Source organism: Primulina tabacum, chromosome 8 (assembly GCF_025594145.1).
Source record: "Primulina tabacum isolate GXHZ01 chromosome 8, ASM2559414v2, whole genome shotgun sequence".
NCBI classification, from domain to species: domain Eukaryota; kingdom Viridiplantae; phylum Streptophyta; class Magnoliopsida; order Lamiales; family Gesneriaceae; genus Primulina; species Primulina tabacum.
This window is the reverse complement of record NC_134557.1, coordinates 34,227,538-34,235,203: the sequence shown is the minus strand read 5'-3', so window position 1 is coordinate 34,235,203 and position 7,666 is coordinate 34,227,538. Positions and strand designations below refer to the sequence as shown.

General features: G+C 34.6%; 1 long non-coding RNA gene across 2 annotated transcripts; it reads left to right on the top strand.

Moving 5' to 3' along the window:
- The first annotated feature begins 5,268 nt into the window (after window positions 1-5,268).
- Window positions 5,269-7,450, top strand: LOC142552502 (uncharacterized). 2 transcript variants are annotated; one of them, XR_012821812.1, is made up of 5 exons: window positions 5,269-5,960; window positions 6,069-6,198; window positions 6,284-6,577; window positions 6,683-6,784; window positions 6,856-7,450. It is a non-coding gene; the product is annotated as an uncharacterized LOC142552502 (long non-coding RNA). The 2 variants fall into 2 exon arrangements; XR_012821813.1 differs by lacking the exon at window positions 6,683-6,784.
- Window positions 7,451-7,666: the final 216 nt, after the last annotated feature.

Below are 7,666 nucleotides of genomic sequence, written 5' to 3'. Positions count from 1 at the left end.
AGTCCAGACGTTGTTATTAGTAAAATGATTTAGATCTTCTTGCATAACAATTATCCAACATGGATCAGCTAGAGATTCTTTTCAGTTTTCTTTTGTTTTAATTACGATATAAAATCAGAATGTACAAATAAATTTAATATTTGATTTTAGTTTATCAGATGGGTTACCTATTACCAAATTCTGATGATGATTTTTGCACCATTTTTAGTTTGAATATGTTAGGCTTCTTTGCATATCTGATTCAATTTGTAACTGATCAGTTTCTTCTGCTTCAGTTGGAATATTGTCAGTTTGAATTTGAAGGTTATCTTGTTGTTCAACAAACTGATAATTTAGAACTGTATCATGCCCAACTAGTTTTTCTACCACTTCGAGTTCTGGTGTTTGAAGGGAGTTTTTTATAGCATGATCTTCATCTTCACTGTCATCCTCCAAAATTAAATCTGTTTAGAGACTAGTCAGCTCAACTGGATCAGTTGGCTTATCAATCAGCACAGTTTCATAAAATACAACATGTATAGATTCTTCGACATTGAGAATACGCTTATTAAATATCCTATAAGCTTTACTAACCGATGAATAACCAAAAAATAATCCTTTATGTGATTTAACATCGAAGATAGTTACGTGATTTTTACCATTGTTATAAATTAAACATTTGCACCCAAATATTCTAAAGTATGAAACCACATTTTTCTTTCCATGCTAGATCTCATAGTGTGTTTTCAAATGATTCTTATTGATCATCAATTTGTTTTGAGTGTAAGACACTGTGTTAACTGCTTCTGCCCAAAACCTTTGTTCTGCAAAGAAATCTTAACAATCTCTTAGAGATAGTAAAACATTTGTCTCATGAACATGCTGGTGAAGTAAGTGCTACTAAATTCTTCCGTGACCACATCTCTAAGGAAGTCACTCGCACGGCAGAATCTTTGGCCAAGCTGAATGTTGAAACCAGTATCTTCAGGAAATCTGTTTTCACAAATCAAAGTAACATTTTGCTCGGTCAGGCTGAGATAACCAAAATTGTCTCCGACCATGATTCCTCTATTCTCTCAGTATCCAGCAACGTTGCAGCTATGGATTCGAAGCTCGAACTTATTGATGCCAAGATTGAGTTCCAATCTCAATCTCTTCATGCTCTTAATGAACGAGTTTCCAACCAAGCACTGTATCTGGAGATGCTAAATGATGGAATTAATACCCTTACTAGCCGGGTGGATGATTTGCTCACTCGAATTCAGCCTAGTGATGTCAAAAAAGGGGAATCAGAAAGCAGAACTTGGGGCAGAACTGGAGATAGCAGACCTCATGCAGAGTCATCTTTCAGGGATCAAGATCCTCAGAACGAGGAAACTATTTTCAGAGACATTCGCACCGATTAAGCTCTTTTACATCGAATTATTTTTTATTGTTTATTTTCTTATCGATTATCTTGTTATAAACTTTATCTGCTTTTCTTTATAACTGCTGATCTTTATCTTTACTAACATCTAGGTTTTAGCATCACCACAAATGGAGAAATTGTTATACTTAATTTAATTGTGGTGATGAGAGTCAAAACCAATAGATGATGATAGTAAAAATAGAATAAAATATAAATAACAGAAGCACTCGTATAACTAAAACTGAAGCAGTACTTATCGAGTATTTCTTAGCTTAACTTAACGGTTAGCAAAAGCAGAAGCAGAACGTAGCTAAAGCAGAATCAGAACTTAACGTCTTTCGTTTGATCGTTACAAGTCTTAATGTTATCGTTATCTTACATAGTACTACTATTAATTGCACCATTTAATGTTGTACGAAGACATTTAACACGCCTTGCTAGTTTTCTTATAAAACAAAGACTGATTATTCTGAAGCTTTCTGCAGGACCCTTTTTCTATGATAAATCTGATTCACTCAGAGCCAAAGAAGCCGTTTTATTTATAGATGTTGAATTCAAGGTTTCTATCTATTAAAGGATCAATCTAATATAAAAAACAACGATTATTATTAACAAGGAACACATTCTCTGTCTATCATTCCAACGTTGTTTTGAGCAATCAAGAACTACTCTTTATCTTCAAGCTCAATATACAGAAAAGCAACACACTCTTTATAGCAGATATCTGATCTTTTGAGATCGTCTTGTGCTGCTGTTTCTTTATCTCTTCACAAGCTATTCACCTTATTACATCTTATTGAGAAGAGTTTATAATCTGGAAACGAGTCTTTTCAAGAATCTTGTTGTATTCATTATATTGTGTTGTGAAACTAAGAGTTTCACTAGGCGAAGGGTAAATACTACTTAAGTGGCTGTGTACAAGAGTTGTACTGTAAAAACCAAAGTCTTGTAGTGACACATTCTGGAAACAGAAGAAGGAGAAATGTAGAAGATTTTCATCTTCGAACTTCCAGAAACATCTACTGTCTACTGCCTACTGTTTTATTGTTTTCACCTCAAACCATCATATCGTTTCCGCACAAGTTATTTTGATCTGCTGGAAATATATTCGAACAAGATAAGCTATAATCTCTAACATGATTCTAACACCTTTGCAAAAGCGTTAAAGAAAGGAACGAGTTTATTCACCCACCCACCCCCTCTAAACTCTAAATCAATCCCCAACATGAATTTTTCTAGTTAAATAATTCAGGAAATGAAGAAATTAAAAATGGTCAAGTTATTTTTAAACCAAAAGAGCATATATCAATAAATAACGGGCAAACATCAATTACAGTCTATGAGTAAACAAAATATTGATTTCAACCAAAATAACATACCAAAATGAATTAATATGAAAATTCGGTTCGATGTTGATGTGCAATAATTGTCTTTACTAGGTAGAGCGATCGAACCGGCTGCTGTGCGATTTAAAATATTTGAGTTGCACCATTACCATCAGCTATAGCTTTTGGTAATGCGGCAAACGTTTTGTCGTACGTTTGGTTTATTCGGATGTTTGGTTTAATTTTTTTAAAATATAGGTTAATTCGGTTGGATATCAATTTTTAACATAGAACTTCGGTTAACCTAACAAACTAAACTTTTATAAATAAAATTAATATTATTAAATTTTTTAATAAATTTTATAAAGATATAATATTACAATTTCTAATATATAAATATTACAATTTCTAATAAAATTTATTAGACAATAGTACTATATTTCACTTTTTTATTTACAACATGATTATTTTTAAAAAATCTAAAATGTTAGGTTAATTGTGTTATTGACCGAGATAATCGATTTTTTCGATTTGGTTTGTTAGGTTTTCGTAGTAAAGTTCGGTCGGTTCGGTTTGTCGGAAAAAAGTTCGGTTAATTCGATTTTAACTGAACTGTAACTTAACTTATTTTTCATCTGGTTCAGGCTTGCATACACTTACATATGACATTTACTATAAATAACAAAAAAACATAGATTTTAAGTCTTTGAGGACTTGGTGAGGTATTAACTAAGCTTATATATTTACAAGTTAATTAAATGGTAGCTTATTAGTGCAATATTTCAATAATATATGACATATAATAATGAGAACGTATCGTTGTCAAATATCGTGTCAAATATAGTGCATTGATTGTTCATTATTCTAAAGTTTGTGGCTAAAAATGGATCTAGCCAAAATTTAGTGTAACGGTTTTTCACACGTACTCAAATAAAATGTGTACAACACTACAAAAAAACGGTCAACATAGCGACGGCTTTTGTAAAATTGTCGTTATTATAGCGACGAGTTTTGATTAACCGTCGCTTATCAAATTCGGCGACGGTTTAATAAAAACCGTCGTTATAATAACGATGGTTTAAAGTCAACTGTCTCTATAATAGCGACGAGTTTTGATAAACAGTCTCTATTATAGCGACGGTGTCTAAAAAACTGTCAAGCGACAGTTTTTTAGACACCGTCGCTATAATAGAGACTGTTTATCAAAACTCGTCGCTATTATAGAGACGGTTTTTTTTATCAAATTTGGCGACAGTTTAATAAAAATCGTCGTTATAATAACGACGGTTTAAAATCAACCGTCTCTATAACAGCGACGATTTTTTGAAAATCGTCGCTATAATTAACGACGGTTTTTATTAAACCGTCGCTTAATTTAATAAGCGACGGTTTATTGAAACTTGTCGCTACAGTAGCGACGATCGAAAAGCAGACCGTAGCTATCATAAACGAAGGTTTACTTAAACCGTCGCTAAAATTTAAAATAGCAACGGTTTAAAAAAACCGTCGTTACCTTTAGCGACGGTAAAAGTTAAACTGTCGCCTATTTAGATCGGAGACGGTTGAAATGAAACCGCCGCTAATAGCGACAGTTTATTAAAATCGTCGCTATTAGGGACGGGTTTTCAAAAAACCGTCGCTATTAGCAAACTGTCTATAAATTGTCGCGTTTTCGGCGAATTTATTATTTATAAAGTAAAATACATCTTATTTATTATTTTGTAGGATAAAATGGATATCGATAGAAATTGGATGTATTGTCGGTTGGAGAATGGATTTCTAACGGCTGAATATCGTGTTGGTGTAGAGTCGTTTGTAACATTGGCACTTAGTCATCCTGAATGTTTATTAAATGGAAATATCCGTTGTCCTTGCAATCGAAAAAAATGTCAGAACCAAACATATTTAGATGAAGATACTGTCAAGGTTCATCTCGGTCGTTATGGATTTGTACCGGATTACTACAATTGGTATTTTCATGGAGAGGAATATATTCGCCCGTATTTTCATTGCGTCGTAATAGGACAATGTTTCTAAGAGGTAAACAAGTGTTACAGTCGGCTCCTATCTCTAAACTTGGGACGAATTACTCAATGAGTTGGACGAGTTTGGTTTCAGACCTTCGTATGAGATTGACTCTGACACAATCAATAAGAAAATTTGCAACTTGACTAGATGTGGTTGGAGAAGACGGAGTATTTTTTGGGAGCTTCCATATTGGAGTACGAACCTTATAAGACATAACTTGGAAGTCATGCACATTGAGAAAAACGTCTTTCAATTGTTTTTTCAGATATTATTTAAAACAAAAATTTGGTTAATTTAATTTTAAATTTATTCTTATAAAAATTAACACATTTTTTGAAAAAAAAAAAACAATTAGCGACGGTTTTACAATGGCAGCAGTTTTAAAAAAAACGTCGCCGATCACTTTGACAAATACCGTCGCTATTAGCGACAATTTTACCAAAATCCGTCGCTAATGACGACGGATTTTTATAAACCGTCGCTATGATTTCTATATCATTTTCTTCAGCGATTATCGCCTTTCTTCTCTGGTAGTGTCGACACTCTATCATTTTTTTCGCATGCAATTTCTTTTTTTTATTTGTACTAACATCTTTTCGTTTTCATTTCGTAGATTTGCTCGTTCGTGTGATTTTCAGCATTACGTGGATCTGCATATCTTCAAGCACGTCAGATTTTTAAAGCGTTTTCTTTATTGAAAATTTAATATTTACGTGTTATTTTTGCGTAGTAGTGTAGTTATGAATTTTAGCGTAATATGTTATTTAAGAAGTTTAGTGTAGTAGATAATTTATTTTTGCATAGTAGTTTAGTTATGAATTTTAGCGTTATTTATATGTTGTTTATGAATTTTATGCATGTTATTTATCAATTTTAGCGTAATATTATTAATAAATCATGCATGATTTTTTTTAAATTGTAACATTAATTTTATGTTAGAATTGTAGATATTTATTTAATTTTTCGTTGTATAGTTTTTGATAATATAATTTAATTAAATATAAATATTTAAGCACTTGTAGGCTTCAAAATATAACACATGAAATAGAAGTTGGATGTATCGTATGTTGGAAAATAGGTTCTTAAGTGGTGAATTTTGTGTTGGTGTTGAGACATTTGTAATAACAAAATTTTTGGGTTTGCAGTTTACATAATATGTCTGGACATCCGCCTCCTCCACCGCCTGATCACAGGCTTGAGCTTATCATCTTGGATGGGATGTAAGTAAATTTTTTTTTAATCTTAAAGTAATTGTTTGACAAAATTTCGTTCTACTTATTTAATATTTTTAGGAAAAAGATTACAATAACATGTATTCTTGGTTATAGATTTTACCCAGATAATAGCAGTGTATCGAGATACATATCGAGACAGTTCAAACTGCAGACATGTGATCCCGGCTGGTCGTGGAGGTATGTGACACCTGACCAGCGGCAGTGGTACTGGGAGAACTTGTAAGTCTTTATTAAAACAATAAATTTTTACAATAACATGTTTCAATTTTTATTAAACTATTAACTTACTTAAATATTAAATATTGCAGTTGAGGTATAGATGGGCAGCTGACATTGATACTCAGGTACGAGAGTTGTGGTTACGTAACACTTCCACCCTATACCGCCGGACCATTCATGGCTGCAGGAGCAGGGACCAGTATCCACAGACGGTCACGCCTGAGAGATGGGCTGCTTGGACTGCTGCATGGCAGCAGCAGGATTGGCAGGACAGAACCGCCAAGAACAAGTCGAACAGGAACAGCGAGCCTGCAGGGGTAGGTACAGGGACGTCGAAGCACATTGCAGGTGCGAAGACATACAGCGCTCACGGGCAGGATCTGGTATTTCTTCCAGTTTAATAGTTTTCAGTTGTACTTTAACATATATATATATTTTTCATTACACTTATAAATGATAATGTTTTACAATTATTAAATTTATTTTAGCGAGCACGACATGGCAGAGATCCAACGTCATGGGAGCTATACGTTCACACACATCGACATGGAGATAGATCTTTTGTTGACACGCGATCCCGCCTGATCCACGTAAGTTTATTAAATTTAGTTATTCTCATTAACATTTCATTAAGAAAATTCATTTTTTATCAACATCACAGGAGAACATGGAGCGCTACATGGCTCAGTCGATAACTCCCGCAGAGGATGGATCAGAGCCTGATGTCCCCAGCCCATAGTCGGTAAACAGCATGTTCAAGAATGTGGTTGGGGGGAAGAAGAAGGGGAGGATGTACGGGTGTGGGTCCATGGCCAGCACCTTCTATCCCGATGAGATGGCTCCGGGTCTACGTGGTGTGTCATCGGATGTCGGTCCGTCGTCTGAGTCCCAGCAGATGGCAGACATGCGCCAGATTCTAGACTCATCGTTACGTCGTAACGATGAGCTTTGCGAGAGGATGCGGACTACAGAGGCGGAGAACGTCATGCTGAGAGATCGCATGACGTCACTAGAGGAGCATGTCCGAGTCCTGGTTGTAGGCATGTCACAGGGAGCTACTGCGCATACATCAGGCCGCAGGCTGCCTGGACCAGGCACTTCTCACAGGGGTCGATCCCGTGACGCAGCAGTTGGTTCTTCATCTCGTATCCACAGATTATCATAGAGTTATATTCCTCCGACGCAAGGGTACGGGGACGAGGACGACAGCGACGGCGATGGCAACGACGACGACTACGACGACGACGAGACTCAGTCACCGTAGCTAAGTTTTTTTTTAATTTTTTTTATGAATATTTGTATCAAACACTTTATCCTTATTTGTAGTTTAGTAATATGATTACATTTCTCAAACTTTGTTGTTAATTTTTTTTCAATTATACAGCACAATATATTTAATATATTTTTATTTTTTTTTTTAAAAAATAAAATTGGTGATTAGCGACGGTTCATTCTAACCGTCGCTTAAATTA